The sequence below is a fragment of the Cherax quadricarinatus genome, chromosome 86 (genome assembly GCF_038502225.1).
Source record: "Cherax quadricarinatus isolate ZL_2023a chromosome 86, ASM3850222v1, whole genome shotgun sequence".
Lineage (NCBI taxonomy): Eukaryota > Metazoa > Arthropoda > Malacostraca > Decapoda > Parastacidae > Cherax > Cherax quadricarinatus.
The window spans coordinates 10,941,994-10,958,915 of NC_091377.1; the positions used below are offsets into that span (position 1 = coordinate 10,941,994).

The 16,922-nt window shown below is 38.2% G+C and overlaps 1 protein-coding gene across 2 annotated transcripts in view; it reads left to right on the plus strand.

The window, feature by feature from the left end:
* homer (protein) overlaps positions 1–16,922 on the plus strand; it is a 589,932-nt gene that overhangs the window by 280,881 nt on the left and 292,129 nt on the right. The gene's annotated exons all lie outside the window — the stretch shown is intronic.

Consider the following 16,922-nt stretch of genomic DNA (forward strand, 5'->3'; position numbering starts at 1 on the left):
CGGTGTCGATGTTTATTTTCAGGATGTTGATGTTTATTTTCAGGGTGATGTTGAATGTCAAATATTGATGTTTAGTGTGAGATGATATTTACTGTCAGGTGTTGATGTTTAGTGTCAGATGATATTTACTGTCAGGTGTTGATGTTTAGCGTCAGGTGATACTTAGTGTCAGGTGTTGATGTATAGTGTCAGGTGACATTTACTGTCAGGTGTTGATGTTTAGTGTCAGGTGATATTTACTGTCAGGTGTTGATGTTTAGTGTCAGGTGATATTTACTGTCAGGTGTTGATGTTTAGTGTCAGGTGATATTTACTGTCAGGTGTTGATGTTTAGTGTCAGGTGATATTTACTGTCAGGTGTTGATGTTTAGCGTCAGGTGATACTTAGTGTCAGGTGTTGATGTATAGTGTCAGGTGACATTTACTGTCAGGTGTTGATGTTTAGCGTCAGGTGATACTTAGTGTCAGGTGTTGATGTTTAGTGTCAGGTGTTGATGTTTAGTGTCAGGTGTTGATGTTTAGTGTCAGGTGGTATTTACTGTCAAGTGTTGATGTTTAGTGTCAGGTGATATTTACTGTCAGGTGTTGATGTTTAGTGTCAGGTGGTATTTACTGTCAGGTGTTGATGTTTAGTGTCAGGTGATATTTACTGTCAGGTGTTGATGTTTAGTGTCAGGTGATATTTACTGTCAGGTGTTGATGTTTAGCGTCAGGTGATACTTAGTGTCAGGTGTTGATGTTTAGTGTCAGGTGATATTTACTGTCAGGTGTTGATGTTTAGTGTCAGGTGATATTTACTGTCAGGTGTTGATGTTTAGTGTCAGGTGATATTTACTGTCAGGTGTTGATGTTTAGTGTCAGGTGATATTTACTGTCAGGTGTTATGTTTAGTGTCAGGTGGTATTTACTGTCAGGTGTTGATGTTTAGTGTCAGGTGATATTTACTGTCAGGTGTTGATGTTTAGTGTCAGGTGGTATTTACTGTCAGGTGTTATGTTTAGTGTCAGGTGTTGATGTTTAGTGTCAGGTGATATTTACTGTCAGGTGTTGATGTTTAGTGTCAGGTGTTGATGTTTAGTGTGAGGTGATACTGTCAGGTGTTGATGTTTAGTGTCAGGTGATATTTACTGTCAGGTGTTGATGTTTAGTGTCAGGTGATACTGTCAGGTGTTGATGTTTAGTGTCAGGTGATATTTACTGTCAGGTGTTGATGTTTAGTGTCAGGTGATATTTACTGTCAGGTGTTATGTTTAGTGTCAGGTGTTGATGTTTAGTGTCAGGTGATACTGTCAGGTGTTAATGTTTAGTGTCAGGTGATATTTACTGTCAGGTGTTGATGTTTAGTGTCAGGTGATATTTACTGTCAGGTGTTGATGTTTAGTGTCAGATATTTACTGTCAGGTGTTGATGTATAGTTTTTTTTTTTTTTTTTTTTTTTTTTTTTTTATTATCACACCGGCCGATTCCCACCAAGGCAGGGTGGCCCGAAAAAGAAAAACTTTCACCATCATTCACTCCATCACTGTCTTGCCAGAAGGGTGCTTTACACTACAGTTTTTAAACTGCAACATTAACACCCCTCCTTCAGAGTGCAGGCACTGTACTTCCCATCTCCAGAACTCAAGTCCGGCCTGCCGGTTTCCCTGAATCCCTTCATAAATGTTACTTTGCTCACACTCCAACAGCACGTCAAGTATTAAAAACCATTTGTCTCCATTCACTCCTATCAAACACGCTCACGCATGCCTGCTGGAAGTCCAAGCCCCTCGCACACAAAACCTCCTTTACCCCCTCCCTCCAACCCTTCCTAGGCCGACCCCTACCCCGCCTTCCTTCCACTACAGACTGATACACTCTTGAAGTCATTCTGTTTCGCTCCATTCTCTCTACATGTCCGAACCACCTCAACAACCCTTCCTCAGCCCTCTGGACAACAGTTTTGGTAATCCCGCACCTCCTCCTAACTTCCAAACTACGAATTCTCTGCATTATATTCACACCACACATTGCCCTCAGACATGACATCTCCACTGCCTCCAGCCTTCTCCTCGCTGCAACATTCATCACCCACGCTTCACACCCATATAAGAGCGTTGGTAAAACTATACTCTCATACATTCCCCTCTTTGCCTCCAAGGACAAAGTTCTTTGTCTCCACAGACTCCTAAGTGCACCACTCACTCTTTTTCCCTCATCAATTCTATGATTCACCTCATCTTTCATAGACCCATCCGCTGACACGTCCACTCCCAAATATCTGAATACGTTCACCTCCTCCATACTCTCTCCCTCCAATCTGATATTCAATCTTTCATCACCTAATCTTTTTGTTATCCTCATAACCTTACTCTTTCCTGTATTCACCTTTAATTTTCTTCTTTTGCACACCCTACCAAATTCATCCACCAATCTCTGCAACTTCTCTTCAGAATCTCCCAAGAGCACAGTGTCATCAGCAAAGAGCAGCTGTGACAACTCCCACTTTGTGTGTGATTCTTTATCTTTTAACTCCACGCCTCTTGCCAAGACCCTCGCATTTACTTCTCTTACAACCCCATCTATAAATATATTAAACAACCACGGTGACATCACACATCCTTGTCTAAGGCCTACTTTTACTGGGAAAAAATTTCCCTCTTTCCTACATACTCTAACTTGAGCCTCACTATCCTCGTAAAAACTCTTCACTGCTTTCAGTAACCTACCTCCTACACCATACACTTGCAACATCTGCCACATTGCCCCCCTATCCACCGTGTCATACGCCTTTTCCAAATCCATAAATGCCACAAAGACCTCTTTAGCCTTATCTAAATACTGTTCACTTATATGTTTCACTGTAAACACCTGGTCCACACACCCCCTACCTTTCCTAAAGCCTCCTTGTTCATCTGCTATCCTATTCTCCGTCTTACTCTTAATTCTTTCAATTATAACTCTACCATACACTTTACCAGGTACACTCAACAGACTTATCCCCCTATAATTTTTGCACTCTCTTTTATCCCCTTTGCCTTTATACAAAGGAACTATGCATGCTCTCTGCCAATCCCTAGGTACCTTACCCTCTTCCATACATTTATTAAATAATTGCACCAACCACTCCAAAACTATATCCCCACCTGCTTTTAACATTTCTATCTTTATCCCATCAATCCCGGCTGCCTTACCCCCTTTCATTTTACCTACTGCCTCACGAACTTCCCCCACACTCACAACTGGCTCTTCCTCACTCCTACAAGATGTTATTCCTCCTTGCCCTATACACGAAATCACAGCTTCCCTATCTTCATCAACATTTAACAATTCCTCAAAATATTCCTTCCATCTTCCCAATACCTCTAACTCTCCATTTAATAACTCTCCTCTCCTATTTTTAACTGACAAATCAATTTGTTCTCTAGGCTTTCTTAACTTGTTAATCTCACTCCAAAACTTTTTCTTATTTTCAACAAAATTTGTTGATAACATCTCACCCACTCTCTCATTTGCTCTCTTTTTACATTGCTTCACCACTCTCTTAACCTCTCTCTTTTTCTCCATATACTCTTCCCTCCTTGCATCACTTCTACTTTGTAAAAACTTCTCATATGCTAACTTTTTCTCCCTTACTACTCTCTTTACATCATCATTCCACCAATCGCTCCTCTTCCCTCCTGCACCCACTTTCCTGTAACCACAAACTTCTGCTGAACACTCTAACACTACATTTTTAAACCTACCCCATACCTCTTCGACCCCATTGCCTATGCTCTCATTAGCCCATCTATCCTCCAATAGCTGTTTATATCTTACCCTAACTGCCTCCTCTTTTAGTTTATAAACCTTCACCTCTCTCTTCCCTGATGCTTCTATTCTCCTTGTATCCCATCTACCTTTTACTCTCAGTGTAGCTACAACTAGAAAGTGATCTGATATATCTGTGGCCCCTCTATAAACATGTACATCCTGAAGTCTACTCAACAGTCTTTTATCTACCAATACATAATCCAACAAACTACTGTCATTTCGCCCTACATCATATCGTGTATACTTATTTATCCTCTTTTTCTTAAAATATGTATTACCTATAACTAAACCCCTTTCTATACAAAGTTCAATCAAAGGGCTCCCATTATCATTTACACCTGGCACCCCAAACTTACCTACCACACCCTCTCTAAAAGTTTCTCCTACTTTAGCATTCAAGTCCCCTACCACAATTACTCTCTCACTTGGTTCAAAGGCTCCTATACATTCACTTAACATCTCCCAAAATCTCTCTCTCTCCTCTGCATTCCTCTCTTCTCCAGGTGCATACACGCTTATTATGACCCACTTCTCGCATCCAACCTTTACTTTAATCCACATAATTCTTGAATTTACACATTCATATTCTCTTTTCTCCTTCCATAACTGATCATTTAACATTACTGCTACCCCTTCCTTTGCTCTAACTCTCTCAGATACTCCAGATTTAATCCCATTTATTTCCCCCCACTGAAACTCTCCTACCCCCTTCAGCTTTGTTTCGCTTAGGGCCAGGACATCCAACTTCTTTTCATTCATAACATCAGCAATCATCTGTTTCTTGTCATCCGCACTACATCCACGCACATTTAAGCAACCCAGTTTTATAAAGTTTTTCTTCTTCTCTTTTTTAGTAATTGTATACAGGAGAAGGGGTTACTAGCCCATTGCTCCCGGCATTTTAGTCGCCTCATACGACACGCATGGCTTACGGAGGAAAGATTCTTTTCCACTTCCCCATGGACAATAGAAGAAATAAAAAAGAACAAGAGCTATTTAGAAAAAGGAGAAAAACCTAGATGTATGTATATATATATATGCATGTGCGTGTCTGTGAAGTGTGACCAAAGTGTAAGTAGGAGTAGCAAGATATCCCTGTTATCTTAGCGTGTTTATGAGACAGAAAAAGAAACCAGCAATCCTACCATCATGCAAAACAGTTACAGGTTTTTGTTTCACAGTCATCTGGCAGGACGGTAGTACTTCCCTGGGTGGTTGCTGTCTACCAACCTACTACCTACAGTATGATGTATAGTGTCAGGTGATATTTACTGTCAGGTGTTGATGTTTAGTGTCAGGTGATATTTACTGTCAGGTGTTATGTTTAGTGTCAGGTGTTGATGTTTAGTGTCAGGTGGTATTTACTGTCAGGTGTTGATGTTTAGTGTCAGGTGATATTTACTGTCAGGTGTTGATGTTTAGTGTCAGGTGATATTTACTGTTAGGTGTTGATGTTTAGTGTCAGGTGATATTTACTGTCAGGTGTTGATGTTTAGTGTCAGATATTTACTGTCAGGTGTTGATGTATAGTGTCAGGTGATATTTACTGTCAGGTGTTAATGTTTAGCGTCAGGTGATACTTGCTGTCAGGTGTTGATGTTTAGTGTCATGTGGTATTTACTGTCAGGTGTTGATGTTTAGTGTCAGGTGTTGATGTTTAGTGTCAGGTCTACCCGGAATCTACATGGAGAGTATTCCAGAGGGTGAAGGGCCCCCGCATCCCAGTCCCAGACCAGGCCTCTTGTGGTCAGCCAGGGGTTTGTTGGTAATCTCCCTTATGTATGAGAGGAGGGTGTTGAAAAAGCTTAGTCCCTTCACACTTATTGAGTTTTTCCTTATTGATGGCACCCTTTCTTTTAACAGGGGGTATTTTACATTGTCTGCTCGGCCTCTTACTTTCGTGGGGAATATTTAACGACATTGCGAGGAGTACAGATCGAGAGATTACAAACGTTCCAAGTAATTTAGGCGTTTAACTGAATTTGTGTGAGCAGTGAGAGTACTCTGCACATTCTCCAGGTCTGCACTTTCGTCTTCCTAAAAGGAACAAGCAACTTGAATAGTGTCATTAGTTTGGTATTTCTTGTTTTGAACTTTCTAGTTATCAAGTCTATCATTTTCCTTTCAGTTGTGATAGTGACACCTTTGTGATCCTTGAAGGTGACATAATCTGACATAATCACTCCTAAATCTCTCACGTAGGTTTTAGGCTCTATTGAGTGATTCGAGTTTGTTTTATATCTTGTACTCCTTTTCCGGTCTTTATTTCCTTATTTATTTCCTCAATCATTCCATAACGGAGTAACTGAAACTTGTCCTTTGATGAGAATCATAGTGTTGTCAGTGGCCCACTGGAAGACTATATCATCTTGAAGATTTGATGTGTCCTCAAATGGATGCCACTCTCGTGCAGATTCTAGTATCGTCTGTTGAGAATGATACGATGTTATGATTTATATCTCACTGTCGAATATGAGAATGAAAAAGAGAACAAAGGCAAGTACTGTGCCTGGGGGAATAGAGTTTTTCAATGTGTCAACCTCCAATTTCACTCTGTATACTATTACACTTTGGGTTCCTTTCCTTAGAAAATGAAATATTCCACGGCCCACTTTTCCAGTTATTCCTTTGCACGTATTTTATGAACTATTGCACCATGATCACACTTGCCGAAGACGTTTTGCAAAGTCTAAGTGCATTACACCTACATTTTCTTTGTTCTCCACTGCATCTAAGACCATGTAATGATCAAGCAATTCCAAGAGGCAGGAGCAACCTCTTCTAACCCCATACTGCCCTGGGTTGAGCACTTATTGAGATTTTGATTTTTGATTTTTGATTTTTGATTTTTTGTATAGACTGTGGGATGAATCCTGTTTGTAGGCTTCTTCTCCACAGGACATTCAGGGCAAGAGACAGTAGTGTCTTTCAGTTCTTGATGAATACGAGTTCCATGAGTCAGGGCTTGGGACAGAGTGCATGGGTCACGCAGTTGATGGTTTTTTCGAAGTCAAATATTAGAGTTAGAGTTATGTCTGAAATTATAGAAATTTGGTAGATGTTGATGTTTACTGTCAGGTGTTGATATTTAATGTCAGATGTTGATTTTTAATGTCAGATGATAATGTTTACTCTCAGGCATTGATGTTTAATGTCAAGGTGTTGATGTTTAATGTCAGATAGTGACGTTTAGTGTCAGGGTGTTGATGTTTACTCCAAAGTTTGGACGTTTAATGTGTGGGTGTTGATTTTTAGTGTGAGGGTGTTGATGTATAGTATCAGGTGTTGATGTTTAGTATATTCCACAAGGATCAGTTTTTTTCCACAAGGATCAGTTTTAGGCCCTCTCTTGTTCATAATTTACATTAATGACCTTGGTGAAGGGATTACGAGTGACATGAGTAAATTTGCTGATGATACAAAGATAGGCCGTATAATTCACTCTGAGGAGGATATCAATGAACTCCAGGACGATTTGGACAAAATGTCTTGGTCTGAAAAGTGGCAGATGAAGTTCAATGTGGATAAGTGTAAGGTACTTGCCCTTGGTAATGAAAATAACCCTCGAAGCTATAATCTAGGTGAAGTAGAGCTTGGTCATACAGAATGTGAAAAAGACTTGGGAGTCATGGTAAGCAGAAATCTAAAGCCAAGACAGCAGTGCCTTAGTGTGCGCAACAAGGCCAACAGATTACTTGGATTTATCTCAAGAAGTATAAGTAACAGAAAGTCCAAAAGTTATTTTACAGCTCTGTACATCACTAGTGAGGCCTCATTTAGATTATGCTGCTCAGTTTTGGTCTCCTTACTAAAGGATGGATATAGACTCATTACAGACCTTGCAGAGAAGAACGACCAAAATGATTTACTGTGTAAGGAATCTCCCGTATGAAGATACACTTAAAGCCTTAAATCTCCACTAACCATTAACACCTGACAAGTGTCAGGTGTTAATGGTTAGTCTGAGGGTTTGTATAGTGTCAGTTGTTGAAAGTGTGAAGGTTTGTATAGTGTCAGATGTTAATGGTTAGTGTGAAGGTTTGTATAGTGTCAGGTGTTAATTGTTAGTCTGAGGGTTTGTATAGTGTCAGGTGTTAATTGTTAGTCTGAGGGTTTGTATAGTGTCAGGTGTTAATGGTTAGTGTGAAGGTTTGTATAGTGTCAGGTGTTAATGGTTAGTGTGAAGGTTTGTATAGTGTCAGGTGTTAATGGTTAGTGTGAAGGTTTGTATAGTGTCAGGTGTTAATGGTTAGTGTGAAGGTTTGTATAGTGTCAGGTGTTAATGGTTAGTGTGAAGGTTTGTATAGTGTCAGGTGTTAATGGTTAGTGTGAAGGTTTGTATAGTGTCAGGTGTTAATGGTTAGTGTGAAGGTTTGTATAGTGTCAGGTGTTAATGGTTAGTGTGAAGGTTTGTATAGTGTCAGGTGTTAATGGTTAGTGTGAAGGTTTGTATAGTGTCAGGTGTTAATGGTTAGTGTGAAGGTTTGTATAGTGTCATGTGTTAATGGTTAGTGTGAAGGTTTGTATAGTGTCATGTGTTAATGGTTAGTGTGAAGGTTTGTATAGTGTCATGTGTTAATGGTTAGTGTGAAGGTTTGTATAGTGTCAGGTGTTAATGGTTAGTGTGAAGGTTTGTATAGTGTCATGTGTTAATGGTTAGTGTGAAGGTTTGTATAGTGTCATGTGTTAATGGTTAGTGTGAAGGTTTGTATAGTGTCAGGTGTTAATGGTTAGTGTGAAGGTTTGTATAGTGTCATGTGTTAATGGTTAGTGTGAAGGTTTGTATAGTGTCATGTGTTAATGGTTAGTGTGAAGGTTTGTATAGTGTCATGTGTTAATGGTTAGTGTGGTTTGTATAGTGTCAGGTGTTAATGGTTAGTGTGGTTTGTATAGTGTCAGGTGTTAATGGTTAGTGTGAAGGTTTGTATAGTGTCAGGTGTTAATGGTTAGTGTGAAGGTTTGTATAGTGTCAGGTGTTAATGGTTAGTGTGGTTTGTATAGTGTCAGGTGTTAATGGTTAGTGTGAAGGTTTGTATAGTGTCAGGTGTTAATGGTTACTGTGAAGGTTTGTATAGTGTCAGGTGTTAATGGTTACTGTGAAGGTTTGTATAGTGTCAGGTGTTAATGGTTACTGTGAAGGTTTGTATAGTGTCAGGTGTTAATGGTTACTGTGAAGGTTTGTATAGTGTCAGGTGTTAATGGTTAGTGTGAAGGTTTGTATAGTGTCAGGTGTTAATGGTTAGTGTGAAGGTTTGTATAGTGTCAGGTGTTAATGGTTAGTGTGAAGGTTTGTATAGTGTCAGGTGTTAATGGTTAGTGTGAAGGTTTGTATAGTGTCAGGTGTTAATGGTTAGTGTGAAGGTTTGTATAGTGTCAGGTGTTAATGGTTAGTGTGAAGGTTTGTATAGTGTCAGGTGTTAATGGTTAGTGTGAAGGTTTGTATAGTGTCAGGTGTTAATGGTTACTGTGAAGGTTTGTATAGTGTCAGGTGTTAATGGTTAGTGTGAAGGTTTGTATAGTGTCAGGTGTTAATGGTTACTGTGAAGGTTTGTATAGTGTCAGGTGTTAATGGTTAGTGTGAAGGTTTGTATAGTGTCAGGTGTTAATGGTTACTGTGAAGGTTTGTATAGTGTCAGGTGTTAGTGGTTACTGTGAAGGTTTGTATAGTGTCAGGTGTTAATGGTTAGTGTGAAGGTTTGTATAGTGTCAGGTGTTAGTGGTTAGTGTGAAGGTTTGTATAGTGTCAGGTGTTAATGGTTAGTGTGAAGGTTTGTATAGTGTCAGGTGTTAGTGGTTACTGTGAAGGTTTGTATAGTGTCAGGTGTTAATGGTTAGTGTGAAGGTTTGTATAGTGTCAGGTGTTAATGGTTAGTGTGAAGGTTTGTATAGTGTCAGGTGTTAATGGTTAGTGTGAAGGTTTGTATAGTGTCAGGTGTTAATGTGTTATAGTGTGAAGGAAGGTTTGTATAGTGTCAGGTGTTAATGGTTAGTGTGAAGGTTTGTATAGTGTCAGGTGTTAATGGTTAGTGTGAAGGTTTGTATAGTGTCAGGTGTTAATGGTTAGTGTGAAGGTTTGTATAGTGTCAGGTGTTAATTGTTAGTGTGAAGGTTTGTATAGTGTCAGGTGTTAATGGTTAGTGTGAAGGTTTGTATAGTGTCATGTGTTAATGGTTAGTGTGAAGGTTTGTATAGTGTCAGGTGTTAATGGTTAGTGTGAAGGTTTGTATAGTGTCAGGTGTTAATGGTTAGTGTGAAGGTTTGTATAGTGTCAGGTGTTAAGTGTGAAGGTTTGTATAGTGTCAGGTGTTAAGTGTGAAGGTTTGTATAGTGTCAGGTGTTAATGGTTAGTGTGAAGGTTTGTATAGTGTCAGGTGTTAATGGTTAGTGTGAAGGTTTGTATAGTGTCATGTGTTAATGGTTACTGTGAAGGTTTGTATAGTGTCAGGTGTTAGTGGTTAGTGTGAAGGTTTGTATAGTGTCAGGTGTTAGTGGTTAGTGTGAAGGTTTGTATAGTGTCATGTGTTAATGGTTAGTGTGAAGGTTTGTATAGTGTCAGGTGTTAATGGTTAGTGTGAAGGTTTGTATAGTGTCAGGTGTTAATGGTTAGTGTGAAGGTTTGTATAGTGTCAGGTGTTAATGGTTAGTGTGAAGGTTTGTATAGTGTCAGGTGTTAGTGGTTAGTGTGAAGGTTTGTATAGTGTCAGGTGTTAATGGTTAGTGTGAAGGTTTGTATAGTGTCAGGTGTTAATGGTTAGTGTGAAGGTTTGTATAGTGTCAGGTGTTAATGGTTAGTGTGAAGGTTTGTATAGTGTCAGGTGTTAATGGTTAGTGTGAAGGTTTGTATAGTGTCAGGTGTTAATGGTTAGTGTGAAGGTTTGTATAGTGTCAGGTGTTAATGGTTAGTGTGAAGGTTTGTATAGTGTCAGGTGTTAATGGTTAGTGTGAAGGTTTGTATAGTGTCATGTGTTAATGGTTAGTGTGAAGGTTTGTATAGTGTCAGGTGTTAATGGTTAGTGTGAAGGTTTGTATAGTGTCATGTGTTAATGGTTAGTGTGAAGGTTTGTATAGTGTCAGGTGTTAGTGGTTAGTGTGAAGGTTTGTATAGTGTCAGGTGTTAATGGTTAGTGTGAAGGTTTGTATAGTGTCAGGTGTTAATGGTTAGTGTGAAGGTTTGTATAGTGTCAGGTGTTAATGGTTAGTGTGAAGGTTTGTATAGTGTCAGGTGTTAATGGTTAGTGTGAAGGTTTGTATAGTGTCAGGTGTTAATGGTTAGTGTGAAGGTTTGTATAGTGTCAGGTGTTAATGGTTAGTGTGAAGGTTTGTATAGTGTCAGGTGTTAATGGTTAGTGTGAAGGTTTGTATAGTGTCAGGTGTTAATGGTTAGTGTGAAGGTTTGTATAGTGTCAGGTGTTAATGGTTAGTGTGAAGGTTTGTATAGTGTCAGGTGTTAATGGTTAGTGTGAAGGTTTGTATAGTGTCAGGTGTTAATGGTTAGTGTGAAGGTTTGTATAGTGTCAGGTGTTAATGGTTAGTGTGAAGGTTTGTATAGTGTCAGGTGTTAATGGTTAGTGTGAAGGTTTGTATAGTGTCAGGTGTTAATGGTTAGTGTGAAGGTTTGTATAGTGTCATGTGTTAATGGTTAGTGTGAAGGTTTGTATAGTGTCAGGTGTTAATGGTTAGTGTGAAGGTTTGTATAGTGTCAGGTGTTAATGGTTAGTGTGAAGGTTTGTATAGTGTCAGGTTAATGGTTAAAGGTTTGTATAGTGTCAGTTAGTGTGAAGGTTTGTATAGTGTCAGGTGTTAATGGTTAGTGTGAAGGTTTGTATAGTGTCAGGTGTTAATGGTTAGTGTGAAGGTTTGTATAGTGTCAGGTGTTAATGGTTAGTGTGAAGGTTTGTATAGTGTCAGGTGTTAATGGTTAGTGTGAAGGTTTGTATAGTGTCATGTGTTAATGGTTAGTGTGAAGGTTTGTATAGTGTCATGTGTTAATGGTTAGTGTGAAGGTTTGTATAGTGTCAGGTGTTAATGGTTAGTGTGAAGGTTTGTATAGTGTCAGGTGTTAATGGTTAGTGTGAAGGTTTGTATAGTGTCAGGTGTTAATGGTTAGTGTGAAGGTTTGTATAGTGTCAGGTGTTAATGGTTAGTGTGAAGGTTTGTATAGTGTCAGGTGTTAATGGTTAGTGTGAAGGTTTGTATAGTGTCAGGTGTTAATGGTTAGTGTGAAGGTTTGTATAGTGTCAGGTGTTAATGGTTAGTGTGAAGGTTTGTATAGTGTCAGGTGTTAATGGTTAGTGTGAAGGTTTGTATAGTGTCAGGTGTTAATGGTTAGTGTGAAGGTTTGTATAGTGTCAGGTGTTAATGGTTAGTGTGAAGGTTTGTATAGTGTCAGGTGTTAATGGTTAGTGTGAAGGTTTGTATAGTGTCAGGTGTTAATGGTTAGTGTGAAGGTTTGTATAGTGTCAGGTGTTAATGGTTAGTGTGAAGGTTTGTATAGTGTCAGGTGTTAATGGTTAGTGTGAAGGTTTGTATAGTGTCAGGTGTTAATGGTTAGTGTGAAGGTTTGTATAGTGTCAGGTGTTAATGGTTAGTGTGAAGGTTTGTATAGTGTCAGGTGTTAATGGTTAGTGTGAAGGTTTGTATAGTGTCAGGTGTTAGTGGTTAGTGTGAAGGTTTGTATAGTGTCAGGTGTTAATGGTTAGTGTGAAGGTTTGTATAGTGTCAGGTGTTAATGGTTAGTGTGAAGGTTTGTATAGTGTCAGTTTAATGGTTAGTGTGAAGGTTTGTATAGTGTCAGGTGTTAATGGTTAGTGTGAAGGTTTGTATAGTGTCAGGTGTTAATGGTTAGTGTGAAGGTTTGTATAGTGTCAGATGTTAATGGTTACTGTGAAGGTTTGTATAGTGTCAGGTGTTAATGGTTAGTGTGAAGGTTTGTATAGTGTCAGGTGTTAATGGTTAGTGTGAAGGTTTGTATAGTGTCAGGTGTTAATGGTTAGTGTGAAGGTTTGTATAGTGTCAGGTGTTAATGGTTAGTGTGAAGGTTTGTATAGTGTCAGGTGTTAATGGTTAGTGTGAAGGTTTGTATAGTGTCAGGTGTTAATGGTTAGTGTGAAGGTTTGTATAGTGTCAGGTGTTAATGGTTAGTGTGAAGGTTTGTATAGTGTCAGGTGTTAATGGTTAGTGTGAAGGTTTGTATAGTGTCAGGTGTTAATGGTTAGTGTGAAGGTTTGTATAGTGTCAGGTGTTAATGGTTAGTGTGAAGGTTTGTATAGTGTCAGGTGTTAATGGTTAGTGTGAAGGTTTGTATAGTGTCAGGTGTTAATGGTTAGTGTGAAGGTTTGTATAGTGTCAGGTGTTAATGGTTAGTGTGAAGGTTTGTATAGTGTCAGGTGTTAATGGTTAGTGTGAAGGTTTGTATAGTGTCAGGTGTTAATGGTTAGTGTGAAGGTTTGTATAGTGTCAGGTGTTAATGGTTAGTGTGAAGGTTTGTATAGTGTCAGGTGTTAATGGTTAGTGTTAGTGTGAATGGGTTTGTATAGTGTCAGGTGTTAATGGTTAGTGTGAAGGTTTGTATAAGGTGTTAATTGTTAGTGTGAAGGTTTGTATAGTGTCAGGTGTTAATGGTTAGTGTGAAGGTTTGTATAGTGTCAGGTGTTAATGGTTAGTGTGAAGGTTTGTATAGTGTCAGGTGTTAATGGTTAGTGTGAAGGTTTGTATAGTGTCAGGTGTTAATGGTTAGTGTGAAGGTTTGTATAGTGTCAGGTGTTAATGGTTAGTGTGAAGGTTTGTATAGTGTCAGGTGTTAATGGTTAGTGTGAAGGTTTGTATAGTGTCAGGTGTTAATGGTTAGTGTGAAGGTTTGTATAGTGTCAGGTGTTAATGGTTAGTGTGAAGGTTTGTATAGTGTCAGGTGTTAATGGTTAGTGTGAAGGTTTGTATAGTGTCAGGTGTTAGTGGTTAGTGTGAAGGTTTGTATAGTGTCAGGTGTTAATGGTTAGTGTGAAGGTTTGTATAGTGTCAGGTGTTAATGGTTAGTGTGAAGGTTTGTATAGTGTCAGGTGTTAATGGTTAGTGTGAAGGTTTGTATAGTGTCAGGTGTTAGTGGTTAGTGTGAAGGTTTGTATAGTGTCAGGTGTTAATGGTTAGTGTGAAGGTTTGTATAGTGTCAGGTGTTAGTGGTTAGTGTGAAGGTTTGTATAGTGTCAGGTGTTAATGGTTAGTGTGAAGGTTTGTATAGTGTCAGGTGTTAATGGTTAGTGTGAAGGTTTGTATAGTGTCAGGTGTTAATGGTTAGTGTGAAGGTTTGTATAGTGTCAGGTGTTAATGGTTAGTGTGAAGGTTTGTATAGTGTCAGGTGTTAATGGTTAGTGTGAAGGTTTGTATAGTGTCAGGTGTTAATGGTTAGTGTGAAGGTTTGTATAGTGTCAGGTGTTAATGGTTAGTGTGAAGGTTTGTATAGTGTCAGGTGTTAGTGGTTAGTGTGAAGGTTTGTATAGTGTCAGGTGTTAGTGGTTAGTGTGAAGGGTGCTCTAAGTACACACTCTGCTGAGGTGTACTGACGTTGTCATGTGTCTTAATGTTTAGTACAAGTGTTAATGTTTAGTACACGTGTTAATGTATAGAACAAATGTTAATGTTTAGCACAAGTGTTAATGTTTAGTACAAGTGTTAATGTTTAGTACACGTGTTAATGTTTAGAACAAATGTTAATGTTTAGCACAAGTGTTAATGTTTAGTACAAGTGTTAATGTTTAGTACAAGTGTTAATGTTTAGTACACGTGTTAATGTATAGAACAAATGTTAATGTTTAGTACAAGTGTTAATGTTTAGTACACGTGTTAATGTATAGAACAAATGTTAATGTTTAGTACAAGTGTTAATGTTTAGTACAAGTGTTAATGTTTAGAACAAATGGTAATTTTTGTACAAGTGTTAATGTGTAATACAAGCGTTGATGTTTAGTACAAGTGTTAATGTTTAGAACAAGTGTTAATGTTTAATACAAGTGTTAATGTTTAGTACAAGTGTTGATGTTACTACAAGTGCTGATTTTTAGTACAAATGTTGATGTTTAGTACAAGTGTTGATGTTTAGTACAAGTGTTAATGTTTAGTACAGGTGTTGATGTTTAGTACAGGTGTTGATGTTTAGTACAAGTGTTAATGTTTAGTACAAGTGTTGATGTTAGTACAAGTGCTGATTTTTAGTACAAATGTTGATGTTTAGTACAAGTGTTGATGTTTAGTACAGGTGTTGATGTTTAGTACAAGTGTTAATGTTTAGTACAGGGGTTGATGTTTAGTACAAGTGTTGATGTTTAGTATAAGTGTTAATGTTTAGTACAGGTGTTGATGTTTAGTACAAGTGTTAATGTTTAGTACAGGGGTTGATGTTTAGTACAAGTGTTAATGTTTAGTACAAGTGTTAATGTTTAGTACAGGTGTTGATGTTTAGTACAAGTGTTAATGTTTAATACAAGTGTTAATGTTTAGTACAAATGTTGATGTTTAATACAAGCGTTGATATTTAGTACAAGTGTTAATGTTTAGTAAAAGTGTTGATTTTATTACAACTGATGTTTATTGCAAGTGTTGATGCTAAAACTATTAATGTTTAGTACAAGTGTTGATGCTAACAAGCGGTAATATTTAGTACAAGTGTTGATGTATATTAACAGTGTTGGTTATTACCAGCGATGTTTAGTTAAAATGTTGGTAAATAAAGTGTACATCTTTAGTACAAGTGTTGATGTTTAGTGCGAGTGTTTATTACAAGTATTGATGTTTGTTACAAGTGCTAATGTTTATTACAAGTATTGATGTTTACAAGTGCTAATGTTTATTACAAGTATTAATGTTTAAAATGCTAATGTTTATTACAAGTGCTAATATTTATTACAAGTATTGATGTTTATTACAAGTGCTGATGTTAATTACAAGTATTGATGTTTATTACAGGTGCTGTGTATTACAAGTGCTAATGTGTATTACAAGTAATAATGTGTATTACAAGTGTTGGTGTGTATTACAGGTGCTGGTGTGTATTACAAGTGCTGGTGTGTATTACAAGTGCTAATGTGTATTACAGGTGCTGGTGTGTATTACAGATGCTATTACAGGTGCTGGTGTGTAACAAGTGCTGTATTACAAGTGCTGTGTGTGTGCTGGTGTGTATTACAGGTGCTGGTGTGTATTACAAGTGCTGGTGTGCATTACAAGTGCTGGTGTGTATTACAGGTGCTGGTGTGTATTACAAGTGTTGGTGTGTATTACAAGTGCTGGTGTGTATTACAAGTGCTGGTGTGCATTACAAGTGTTGGTGTGTATTACAAGTGTTGGTGTGTATTACAAGTGTATTACAAGTGCTGGTGTGTATTACAGGTGCTGGTGTGTATTACAAGTGCTGGTGTGTATTACAGGTGCTGGTGTGTATTACAGGTGCTGGTGTGTATTACAAGTGCTGGTGTGCATTACAAGTGTTGGTGTGTATTACAAGTGTTGGTGTGTATTACAAGTGCTGGTGTGTATTACAAGTGCTGGTGTGTATTACATGTGTTGGTGTGTATTACAAGTGCTGGTGTGTATTACAAGTGCTGGTGTGTATTACAAGTGCTGGTGTGTATTACAAGTGCTGGTGTGTATTACAAGTGCTGGTGTGTATTACAAGTGCTGGTGTGTATTACAAGTACTAATGAGTATTACAAATGTGGATGTGTATTACCAGTGATAATGTCAGAAGTTCACACACTCAAGGGTAACATTAGTGTTATCAAAAGAAGGAAAACTTCGTCTAGATAACTAGAACCTTCAAAACAAAGAAGACAAGGTATTAATGATACTCTTAGGTCACTGTTTCTCTCTATGTTTAGACAGGAATTTATCTGTACTTTAACAAGTCTTTTATAAGGCAAAATTGCCGATCGGGAGAATATACACAGAACTTTCACTGTATAAATTAAGCCAAGCACATAAATTACTGGGAATATTTGTAGGCCTTCGAATTGTACTCCATGGAATGTAGGCGAGATGTATACATTATAATTTACACCTGGATAATTCTAGAAGGATTGGTCCCTGACATGAAGTCAGAAATCCCTTGCCACTAGAGCAAGAGGCTTAGCAGACGGTGCAAAATA